Consider the following 13,148-nt stretch of genomic DNA (forward strand, 5'->3'; position numbering starts at 1 on the left):
CCCAACGAGTCCCCTCCCTCCCCTCAGAGTGCACTGCAGGTGACGGCCGGTATCACACATGGAGCATGAATCGTGTTTGATTGCCTGTAAAAAGAATCCGGAGCAGGCTCGTTCTTTTCCTTTTAGCCTCCATTAACCCCGGATGGAGAGCGGAGAGCTGCATAATCATGGGAATCCCGCAGGTCCTCCGGGTCTCGGCAGCCTCGGAGGGTGGCATGCCTCCCACTGAGGCTGAAAAGCAGCCGGGATGAAACGACTGCTGGGAGAGGGACTCTGAGTGACAGAAGGAGTAATTAAATATGGTCTTTGCCACAGGTAATGTAGGAGAAACCTACGGGGTGCTCTAAAAGGTTTTTGGACTTTATTTGCATTTCAAATAAGAGCACAGTCAGACCTACTTTTCATTTTCACTGAGCCAAAGACGGCGGCACCTCTCAGAGCTCCCGCTGTGTGCACACACTCACCTGTGTGCACTCAGGCTTCACCTGCAGATCTCTGCACGGAGTCATGGTATACACCAGCGGTCTCCAACCTTTTTTGCACCACGGGCCGGTTTATGCCCGACAATATTTTCACGGACCGGCCTTTAATGTGTCGCGGATAAATACAACAAAATAAAACTAGTACCGGCACCGAAAAAAAGAAGATTTATTCATAACACACGTGAAAAGACCCAGGAAAACCGAGTTAACAATAAAAACGATAACAAAATAATGCTGAAAACCAATAAAAACCCTGAAAACCATACATTTCACACCGGAGCCTCAACTCTCGCGGCCCGGTACCAAACAACTCACGGACCAGTACCGGTCCGAGGCCCGGGGTTTGAGGACCGCTGGTGTACACCACCTGTTAATTTACATGATTTGCTGTCCTTGTGTCCATCATGGCTGCTGAGGGTTTGTCCATATACAGGTGTGGACCTGTTCATGCCTGGTATACATAACTGTACTTATAACACCTGACTTGAAAGGGAATCATCTTTTAGACTTGCAGAAACTAAAAACATTCTCTCATCTGCTGACTTTGATGAAGTAATTCATGCTTTCACTTCGTCCAGGCTTGATTATTGATTCCAGCATCTGCAGCTCTTCTCCGGACAGGCGCTCGTAAACGAGATTGTGTTTCCCTCTTTTTCACTTTAGTGCGCTTTAGAATTGATTTTAACATTTTATTGTTTGTTTTGAAGTGAGTACATGGATCAGCACTCTTACCTTTCTGAACTTTAACTAAACACAGTGCTAACAGCTCGTTAAGGTCAGCAGCTCAGCGGTCTGGCTCTTCAAATTATGACCTCTCCAACACTCATCTTTAAAATCTTTGTTTGAAGTCTTTACATCTTTAGTTTCTGACACTTTTCTTTCTTCTAGTCTTCAGTATTTTCTTGCTTTGCTTTTTTCCAGCTAGTTGTGTGGCACGTTGGTCCACCATGCTCATGAATAACTTGACGTGACTGGGTTTTAGAAACTTGTTTAGCACGTGGCTGCAGTGACCTGGTGGATGTTCTCTCTTCAGTGCTTCCACAGAGGTGGTGTTTGCCTCCGGTATCAGAGGTGTGGTCTCTCTGAGGCGGCCATGGTGGCGGTTTGGTCCGAGGGCTCGGGCGTGAGTATTTAGTTGGGCCTGTGGTTCCGGCTGTGGTTCTGGGGCTGAGAACAAAGCAAGGCACTGAAGCTGCTCTGAACTGCAAACAGCACTCTGGAGTGATTTAGATCCTGGTTTGGATCTCATTACGATGAGCAAACATGGCGCTGTTTGTTCTGAATATGAGGGCGAGCGGCAGGTAGGGGCTACTCTCTGATTGGTGGCATCACCGTGGCGCTCCTCCTGAATGTTTAACCTGGGTGCACACAATTTCCTGTCTGTGTCTGGTGATCTTGCTGCTTTGTTTTCTCTCGCTGTTTCTTTAATTAAGAGTCCCTGAGTGGGAATGCTCATTTGCATATTTACATATTAGCATAGCTGACGAGCCAGCGTCTGCATCAGGATGGCTCGCCCTCGGTCACACTCATGGTTATATTGCTTTCTGCACCATCTTCACAGGGTGAGCTCGTCTTACTGCCCCCCCTCCCCCCCAACCTGGAAAGCAGGCTTCAGACGAGTGCAGAGGAAATGAGATGAATCACAAGCACGTCGGCGCGAGCGGACGGGCCTGGTGCGTGTACCGGCGTCCTCTGTGACCTACAGAAAAGAAGCAGCTATTTCCATCACGGCACCACCCCACCTCACTGACCGTGTAATGGAGCGCTGCCGCTGCTAGATTGGCTCGCTCGCCTTAAAGCAGCACTGAGCCGCCGCCTCCGTCGCTGCTGGCGGGTTTGGGGAAGCAGTTTAGTGCCATGCACCTCGGCAAATGAGTGTGTGTATGCGTTTGCATACGCCCCGCTGTCATTACAGCGAGCATTCTCAGTCTGATGGGGGTCACAAGGAATCTGATGCACATAAATCCTCACATTTGCCAGATGTGTCCCGGCAGAAAGCTCCAACAAGTCTATCACAAGTTAAGTTAGAAGTTATTAAAGGATCAGTTCACAGAATTTAGAAAAAGGAATTCTTCTGCTTTTAGACCCATAACAGCTCCAAATACTGAGGAGGACAGGAAGGAAACACACTGACATCATGAGCTAACTTACCCTCCCAATCATTTATGAACCTCCTTGCTCCAGTCTGTAGTTACTCGCCTTACAAATGGTAATGTCAGAGTAATGGCTCCTAATGAAATTTGAGTAGTGTTGGAGTTGCAGAGAACTGCACAGTTAATCATCAGCAGGAACTTTACAAAGACGGGACCTTTATTACTTTACCTTTAGTTACCTTAAGTGACTATTTCAGTTGTTATCACTATTAACTCAGTGGAAATGAGAGAAAGCAAGTATTCTTACAATCACACACATGAAAAAAAGGAGGTCAAACTTTTAGAAGGCTTTCATTATTTTAAAAAATTTAAGGAGAGAAGAAGAGAGGAAGAGGAAGAGGCTGCAGAGTTCGTCTGTCTGAGCTCTTCAGATTTCAGGTGAAGCTCAACTGTGTGAGAGGATGACTGATGTGGAGGACAAAGGACAGCGTGGATGACCTGCTCTGAGTCAAAGGTCCAATGGCGGTGCTTATGCTGGGTGGGATTATTTTGCACCATGAAGCAGAGCGAGTGTGTGAGTCATCAGAGCTGATGGGCTTTAACAGGACACAGAGACTAGGCAGCCAAGGCCATCGCTCTGCACGATTAGCCCTAGGGCTAGCATGGTGATTAACACGGGACCCAAAATGGATCCCTGTGGAACCCCACAACACTTTACCTCATATACGTCCTCAGATTCATGTGAAATAGACTCTGCTCAAAGCACCACGCTGCTGTTCAGGTGCTCTATTCATCTAAATGAGTAGAAAGCAAAATGATACTCATATACTCAAGCACTTATATAATATATATGGATTTATGATCCACTGTTACAGCTCAGTGTTACTGATGTGAGCATCCTGCTTGTTTTATAGTTATCTGATTTCAGTTACCCTCATGCTGCGGGGCTTTTCTCTGCACTTTCTCATGCACCAAATCTTTTTCTAATTATATCTATGTACGTGCAGCGCCCGGCGGTGTCGCATTCGTGTCCTGAGGTCTTTACAAGGGCAGGGACAGGAAACGTGCACACGAGAGCTCTCTGTTGGTCCTGGATTATTTCTGGATTTAGGAGCACGCTGCAGCTGGAAGGATTAAAGGGACAGTCCATCCTGCTGTCAGACATTTCTGATGTGAGCACTAATTGCGCTACTGATTGCTTCTGAACATGGAACCTGATGTTGAGCTTCACTACTCTGCATCCACAGACTTTTATTCAAGTTTTATATCCTCTCATCAGTGAACATGTGGGGGTTCTGCAGTGGTCCAGGGACCCTGAAGTATTCACACGTGTAATGTTGAGATGCTGAAAGCTGAACTCGTTATAATGTCAGCAGTGATGGGTGTGATGATGCGATTGCAGTGCTCTTGATGGAGCGATGAGCTTCACTACGTCTTGTTGTTGTGTGGAACTTTTATTCCTGTGTTTTCTCTGTGCTGATGAGTTGATGGGGTGGTTCTTTAAACAGGTGTGACTCCGCCGTGTTAACCTGTCTATTTTCCTTGGAGTGTCTGCACTTTAATTTTTCATGCACAATAAATCTCATAATCAGATCAAAAGTTTGTCGAGGCATGTGCACCAACAAGTACTCAAATCATAAATCATTTATTACACATGAGTGAATGAATGAACTCACTCGCAGGTTTCAAACTGCGTGCCTAACTCATGACGACATGTGGAGCATTTACACACCGTAGATGACTAATCATAATTAAATGGCCCATCACAAAATCTGCATTTCATATTCATCAACCATGGATTTGTGATCACTTCATGATCGCTTGCTTATGACATGTCACATTGATTATCCTCTAACTGATAACAAACAGTTCTGCACACAAAATCAGTCTGAGACATGGCTGAGTTAAAAACACTGAAAGGCTCCAATAACAGGATTAGCACAGCCAATCGAGGCGTCCCTGAACGAGAGGATTCAGGTTCAGCTGAGTTATAAAGTTAGCAGCAGCTTAGCAGTTTCATCTGAAGGTCATAAACTGTACTCCTTCTCCAGACGTTCCCAAGTCAGCAGAGAGACGTAATGTCCCGGTGCTGGTCACCCAGGCGCCATGCAGCCCAGCTGTCAAACCAGCCCAGCTGTGGTCGGCTGTTGATGTGAAGGAGCAATGGCTCTTCTCCTATGGACAGCCCTCACACTCCTTCAGTGGAAGCCCATTTCCACCTCAGTCACCGCCCACACCTCGGTACAGCAGGTGAGGGCAGAACATCCTTCACACTCTCCTCAGTCTTCACCCCAGCGCTCTGCTTCTCTGAACCCTGGCCTCAGACTTGGAGGTGCTGATTTTCACCCCGGCAAAAGTGCCGCAGTGGAGTCATTGCTTGGTAACACCCACAGAAACACATCAAACAGGCTGTGAGGCCCACCCGTCTGTCCATTATGGTGATGCAAACCAAGCACGTCTACAGGGGCTGCAGTCAGATTTCTTCTCCAGGTCCAGAAAACACAAGCAGACTGTCTGGAAAAACTCACACGCCCTCGAAGCTGCAAGGAGCTGGTTCAATGATCTGCACTGCTCCTCTTGGGTTCTTGAAGGATAGACCCACCTCACTGTAGAAGAGTGTGAGCCCCCTAAAGCTGAAATACACATTCTGTTCCCCCACTCACGAAAGCTTCTCCAGGTTTGAGGAAGTTTATTTCCACTGGTATCCTGTTTTTCTGCCACGCCACACAGGTCTGTTTAGTGAGCATTAATGTGCGCTGAGTATTCACATAGGTGTGTCTGTGTGTGTGTGTTTGTGCTTTGTTTATCCAAGTTAATGCAGACCTGATAATTGAATAACTCTTGAGGGATCTGTGAGTCTGTTACACCATGACTGACAAGTCAGGGTCAGAGTGGGAGGATAAGGGAACATACATTCTGCATGGACGGCTGATGGAAGCTCTTATAAATCACCATATACACTTTTAATGTGTGTTTGTCAGGATGTACAGCAGAGCTAATTGGATTCATTCGTTCCAGCAGGGCCTGAGTGTGTGTGTCTGTCACTGCGAATACATCGTGCTGCCTGACAGTCAGTAATGAGGGCATTTAGACTCACTCAGCCTCGCTGTAATTTCATTTTAATATTCTTCACCTTCACTTGCACACACACACCACCGCAGACACACATGCACACACAGACACAAACACACTGCACAGCGATAAATGAGAGCAGGAAAACAGACGATCTGATTTATCGGAGAAACACTAAATATTAATGTGTGAGTTTGTGTGCATGTGTGTGTGTGTGTAATAGTGTGTCCTGTGTGAATGTGTTATTTATTAGTTGGGAACAAGTGATGCATTCGTGCTCCGTGGGTATTTACAGTGTTGATGTTGTCATGTCTGCACACTCTCGATCCTGATTGGTTATATTTTGTGTTTGTGTCGTGACCTTAGCAAGGAAAAAAACTCTGTGCTGAAAAGACTCTGAATTTCAACTTCACATTGAAATTCTCACTTTTTAATTTGAAATTTTCCATATAATTTTGTAAAATATAAAATGTTCTGCTCTAATTAAATTTACTCAACTGTTACACATTCATTTCTCACTGAGCACATTTTAATTAAAGATTAATTGTTTGAATAAATAAATAAATCTTTGATTTTATATACTTCAGTTGCATTGTACTCAAAAAATTGGCTTCATGTTCATGAAGTTGAAGAGAAAACCCTGCCTGTGGACACAGCCTGTAAAAATTCAATGTAATACAATAAAATGATCGAACACAAATCTGAACAGATGGTATGAAAGGCTAGCTACAAGTGCAGCTAAAGATATTGCAGGGCAGACGTGACTCATGAACACTTGCTGTCTAAAATTCTAATAAAAATATTAACGTTTATTAAAGAAAATATGGAAAAATATTTTAGCTAATGTTACAAATAAAAGTGTTATCTAAACAGAGGCTAATGAATTGAAAATGGTCCCTTAATGGAATAAATCTCCATGAAGTGGAGCAGCAAACCGAGGCCTCGGTTGTCATCTGATGTAGACGGCTGAGTCCAGGACTTCTATGATGGCTGCTGCCTGGAGCGTCTGAGCGGTGGCTGTAAAGCCGGTACCTTTAAACCAAAATTCAAAGAGCGTGCTAAATGTAATGACCGTAAGAAGAAGTTCATACAAACATGTCTGAAAACGAGACGATGGAAACACATCAAATCAAAGAAAGACTTGAACACTCGGGAACTTCCTGCCGCTGTCACACGAACACCTCCGCGCGGTAACCTGCAGGCATGACTTTTTCAAACATATTATTTCATGCATGCTGTTCCAGAGTCCTGGTATTACGAGGGTCTGAGTCTAATTCAGAGGAAACATCTTAGGTCAGGCAGCATACAGTACATCTGCTCCATCTCTCTGCCGGTTGATGATTAGTGGAGATGAAACTTTAACGAGCCCTGCAGGGAGATGAGTGCTCGGCAGGATTTGATCAAGTGGTTTCTGAGGCAGCAGACTGCACTCCTCAGCTAAATCTGCCCCAACTCCTCTGCTGTCTTTGGCTCTGCCATCATCGCTCTCTGACCTTCATTTGTCACCATGCTAACTACTTCCTGCACGGGTAAAGCGCTTTGTTTCAGGGTAAAATACTCTGATTATTTTAGTGGTGGTGGATATGAGTCTGGATATGAACCCGTCAATGCCTTTACTGATGCCCTCAGGTTCCTGTCATCAGTCTTCTCAGGTTTCACAGAGTGGAGGAAAGAGTCTGAAACATCCGGTCTCAAAGATGAGTCAAAACCAAACCTGTGCCTGCTCAGTCTTTCTGTTCATGAGTAAAATATTAATTAAGAGATTAATAAGATGTTCAGTGTTTAAAGCCAGGTTTAAAATTTGATGTGAATCCACTTTTCTGGGTCATGGCTTCCATGCGTGTTGTATTAAGTTTGAAGAGCTGATTAATTTGACTGAGCATCCTAAACTTCAGCAAATATTCTGTCACAGTCTGGCTGAGGCAGACTGTATGTAGTAAGGAGTGGACTCAAAATGCAGACACGAATGAACTGATAGAAAAATACTAAGGCAAACAAGAGGAGACTAAATAAACAACCTAAAACTGACCCTGAAACTGATCAATAAAACAAAAATGTTCACAAGAAAACCTGGAACTCAAACAGTCCGAAACAAAAGGCCCACGAAAGGCACAGGAGCCCAGGAAACAGTTAATAAACATTTCAGGAGCTGACCCTGACTCCAGGTGAACAAAAGGGCTCTCCTGGGCCTCCAGCAGGAACAAAGGCAAGGCCAGCAGGTATGGAGACCTCCGGCAGAAGGGACGCTAACTATAGCTGCATGGGGCTCACAGCCGGCACAGGATGCAACGGCTGGGGCAGTGCAGTGCAAACAGTCTGTCCGGGATTTATTAATAATAATAATAATTATTATTATTATTATTGGATTGGATTTATATAGCGCTTTTCAAGGCACCCAAAGCGCTTTACAATGCCACTATTCATTCACTCTCACATTCACACACTGGTGGAGGCATGCTACGGTTGTAGCCACAGCTGCCCTGGGGCAGACTGACAGAAGCAAGGCTGCCATATCGCGCCATCGGCCCCTCTGGCCAACACCAGAGATGCAGTCCCCTGCTGGCTGAATGAGCTCACCGGAGCTTCCAGCAGAGGATGGAAGTGGCTGAAAAGATGGCTGAGCAACTGACTGAGCTGGTGACAGAGCTAATGGGTGAACTGGAAACAGAGCTGATGCCTGAGCTGAAGACTGAGCTGAAAACTGAGCAGGTAACAGAGCTGACAACAGCCAGGTCTCCTAAGCCTCCAGAACACGATTGTACCCGTGCATGTACGACCAAAGCCTCGTACATGCATGCACGTTTGTGACTGTGTGATGACAGAAGGAGGCATAAATGAAAGCCCTTCATAAAACCCAAAGCAAAAGGCACTATAGAGGTGCAGACCTACTTTTTAAGTTTTCACCCAGTAAACGTGAAGGTTTGAAGTCAGACAGATGGAGCTGATCCTCAGGTCACTCGAAGTAATTATTAGTAGGAAAACTGCAGGAAGGTCACGGGCTGATGGTGGTGATGTCCTTTAAAAACCAGCCTCGTGTGGTAAACCCTCTCCTCATGCATCCTTAAAACTAACAAAGAGCTCGACGGCAGTTGGCTCATGCCTCACATGGCATCTGCCACGACGAGACAGCAAAGGGCGAAGGGGCAGGTGTGTGTGAGTGTGTGCGATGGTACGGTGTGTGTGTGAGTGATGGTACTTCTGTCTCTGGAATGAGCAGTTTGAAGGTTAGGTGAGGTTTGAGGGTGCAGACTCAGTTTAGCCGCAGGTCACTGGCAGGCTGGTTTAGGTCAGGATGGTCCTCTCATAAACACAGCTCTGGTCTCTCATGTGAGAGCAGGTGTGTGTGCTGGTATGTGCAGGCGATTCAAACACAAAGATCAGATTTAACAAAGACACAAAAATAATCTTATAAACTAGTCTGAGTCTCAGTAAGGTCTCATGTTTGTGCAGTTACTCACAGACCCACACTAACCAGTCCGCACCATCATCACCAATCTCTGCCTGTATTTCAGCATAAAGCTGTAATACAGGCTCCAAGCTTACTGAGGATTTATGCTTCAGCTGGAAATCTGCGCCATAACCAGCGGTGTAATCTGACCTTTCACTTTTTTAGAGATCTACAGCTACTGTCATTGGTCTGTTCAGCACCAACAGTTCCTCCTGTGACTCTATCAGTTAGAGAGAAATGGTCATCGTCTTAGCATAAAGAAAAATAATCATAATCATCAACAGAAGGACTCACAGATGTCAGCAGTTTCCTGGAGAGTATAACGTCCCCGCATAGTTTCTATGAGCTGGACTGGCCGGGACACGAGCACATGGGACTCAAAATACAGAAATACAGCAACATCATCACACACTCACAGAGACAGGCCTGCAGTAGATGGACGGATGAAGCACTGCATTCCTGTGAGTTTTATTTTTTTGGTCCAGCCTCCACCAAGTTCTGGAGGGTCTGGTTCTGCTGAGGCCCGGGAACTTGTGAAGTTTAGCAGCAGGTCTGAGAAAGCTGAGATCACTTGACCTTCATCAGTGACAGCCTTCCTTGGAGATGCTTAGAGGATGTGTTCAAGTGAGTGAGTTTTGTCACAATGTGCCTGTGTAAACACACACGCACACACAGACACGCAGACCCACACACAGACACACACTTAGTGGCCTCTGTTTGAAAGTCACTCTGCAGTCGGCCTGTCACACCCGATCACTCTCTACAGCCACCACACAGTCATGTCTTCCGTGTCACGCTCTCGTGTCCTCTCTGAGGACATGATGCAGTCCTGCGATGGCAGCCAGCTAAAGCTCGGCGTAAACACAAAGCCCATCACGCTGTCTCAAACAGCGACAAGATCACACATCTCCGTCACCACACGCCACCTTTCACCTCACCTGTCTGTCAAAAATTTTCAAGAGAGAAGAAGAAGAGCGACGTTAAAGAGACGAAGCAGGTGAGAGGCTTTAAGAGGAGAGCGAGACAAAGGAAACCAAGAGGAGAGACGGGATGTGAAACACAAAAGTAGGACAGGCAGTAGATTAAGCTCAGCAGCTTTACTCTTATTGCCTGTGACAGTTTCTTGTGCATTAACATATGCATGATGTAGTGGATACTGCAGGACATGCACGCAGGAACAGCAGATAATCTCCCAAACTACTGCATGAATCAGACGGATATTTCCACAAGGATTTTCAGCTCTCAGGAGAGTTTGCTGGGCATCTGTTCGATCTGTTTTTAACAATGTTTGCATTTCTGAAGGACTTTACACTTCGACAGTGCAAATAACGGCAGTCTGAGTGCTACATACCCACTTTATACTCCATTCACAGCATTTAAACAGCATTAACACAGGCGTTGTGTTGAAATCTCTCTGCTCAGTGGATAAACTGGGCATGGCGTGAATGATTTGAACTGGTTAACTGGGAAATGTCTGTGTTTTTACCTCAAGAAGAACTAAATCCAGAAGAGCAGACTCTTTGAAACAGGACTCTATCCTCTCCCTGTTATCAGAAAATACCGGAAGCATATCAGCAGATTAATCTGTCATCGAAATAAAGTAAATTATGTCCTTACAAGCTGTTTTGGTTACCTTCCCAGTGACAAATCATCAGACCCCTATAGCACCTCAGCCGGGTGGTGGGAACACTGCAGGGCAGGCTCTTTCAGGCAGGGTCTCAGCCATAAGCCCATCTGTCTGGGGAGACCCTCTGCCTTTGTTCGATTCACAGTCTGGTCCAGTTTTCCTGATGGTGGCATTATCAGATGATCCAAACAAAAGAAATAATGCTTCCTTCAAAGCTGTCTGTGCTCGGCCTGAGAGGCAGGCTCCTCCACATCGAAAGGAGTCAGCCGAGGTGGCTCATCACCTATCCAGACAGCGGGATGGGATCCTGGAACAGACCGAGGACAAAACAGATAGAATGTGTTCTCCACCTGATTGGTTAAACCCATGGGCTAGTCTGTCCACATGTTAGCTGCTAAATGGTTCCTGTCTACATCCGGCCATTTTAAAAAGCCTGCTCCCAGCAGCAGTGTTTTGGTCCTGTCCCTGATCTCCAAACCTCTGATAATTCAATGTTTTACATGGAGAAACAGTAGCTCTGCTCCCTGCTCGTTACCTAAATTGTGTAGTTTAAATGGCTGCTCTCTCACCGCGGTTGTTTTCCCCTGTGTTCAGTCAGTTATGGAGTTTGGTGTCATGTAGGGATGCATGTTTAATGCATCTTTGGTGTGCCGCCCTTCCTCTTGACTAAACATGTGTTGATAAACTGCACCTTTAACTGAGAATTACTGGTTGGTTTGTGGGCGAGGCCGTGGACTGTGGTTTAACATTAATTTGGCCCTCATAAATAGCAGGAAGTGGATGCATGCATGGACAGTGACATCACTTACTGTAAAGAGTCCATCAGAGTCTGGCCCTTCTCTCTCTTTCTTCAGTCAGGTCTGAATTTTTTACACATGCACAAAAGCTGAATCATCAGTTTGTTTTGAGGGCCGAACCGGACTCAGCGTGAGGTCCAGACTGCAAGGCAATGAGAGGCAAGCCCATGAAGCTTATTAAACACAGTTTGTTCATCTCTCATAAGCAGCCAACTGTGGCACTGCCGTCGCCCATCTTTCATGAGGGGAGGATATTTTTCCCCCAGTGTCTCATTAGCATCCACGCTGCTGCCAAAACAACCCGTCTTCTTTCCAAAGAGTCCAAATCAGCCACTTTTTGTCTTTGGAAATTTTGGTGTGAAAGACTTCAAACATAATCTGTTGGATTTACTTCCACTCGTCTGTGAGTGTGGGACAGGTCTGTATGATAAATGTAGAGAAGAAAAACTGTCCCCTTCACATCTGCGAGAGTCGGCTCCCATTCATTTCCATTTCTGTAGCTGTTACAGCGTATGATGCCATCTGTGAATCATTTTCAGCTAAATAAAATTGCTCTTTTCTTACTTTCTTTATGTTAGTCACTCTGTAAATCCATCTGTTTTAAAAGTTTGCTGATCTGAGCGAGATGCAGGGTGAAGCTCAGCGATAATCAGGGCGTGTCCTCAGCATCGAAACTGTTACACAGAGCTGAACGTCATGTTTCCCACACGCCTCCATTGTTGGCGCTTTGACTGGGGCTTTGACGTCACCTCGCCACACTCTTTTCTTCTTCTGTGGTTTAATGACACCTGCTAAATCACCTCCACCAGCTGTTGTGCTCCATCAACCGATGATAAATCCCATAAAAAAAAAAGTCAACCCCAGAGGTTGTTTGTGCAGCTGCTGCTTATTACAGTCCATTGTTAGGCTTAATTACTAAGGACCACTCAGTGTCATGTGACCATCAGTCCTTCCTGCAAAACCCCCCAAAATGACACGTGTTTGCTTTCAGTGTTCACGGGAATGATTCTGCAGACGTGACGAGCAGCATGCAGGATTTAAAAACACACTCTCATTGAACCACCCACGGGCATTACACTGCCTGTCCCTTGTGCCTGTTCAGCTGGGGCACACCAGGAGGCGCTCGATGGAGTGAATAGAACAAAATGTTATTTCCAGCTGATTGTACACAAAAGTCTGTTTCATTTTTGCTTCCATAAGTCCAGCATGAAGGAAAACTACTCTTCTGTCCTTTAGTTTTTCTCACAGCGATTGCCATAAAATGCTAGCACTCTGCTAATGTGTGCTGATTAGCTGGTTCAGGATTTAGGGCAGGTCTTCCTCCCTCAATGGTGTCCGTTTCGAAGCGATGACTCCAGCAGATGTTAGCAGCGTCGTTAAAGCCCAGCAGAAGCTACCATGTGTGTAGAAGCAGCAGCTGATTGTGGTGGTTGAAGGTGATGCTAACAGGGGGCTGCTGCTTGCTTTACACCCCAATTCAAGATGGGGGACGTCGTTTCCGTAAACTGACAGAAAGGTCTTTCATGAACATCTAAAAATAGAAGTGTTTCGATTGTCTCAAGCCCTTTGGGGGAGGTTAATTCTCCAGAGGCAAAGAACCCCATTCACTCTAGGCAAGCTTGACAGCAC

General features: G+C 45.8%; 1 protein-coding gene across 1 annotated transcript in view; it reads left to right on the plus strand.

The window, feature by feature from the left end:
• Positions 1-13,148, plus strand: part of gfra2b (GDNF family receptor alpha 2b) — a 146,674-nt gene that overhangs the window by 113,156 nt on the left and 20,370 nt on the right. The gene's annotated exons all lie outside the window — the stretch shown is intronic.

The sequence above is a fragment of the Pundamilia nyererei genome, unplaced genomic scaffold (assembly GCF_000239375.1).
Source record: "Pundamilia nyererei isolate P.nyererei 1_Seehausen unplaced genomic scaffold, PunNye1.0 scaffold00388, whole genome shotgun sequence".
In the NCBI taxonomy this organism is placed as follows: domain Eukaryota; kingdom Metazoa; phylum Chordata; class Actinopteri; order Cichliformes; family Cichlidae; genus Pundamilia; species Pundamilia nyererei.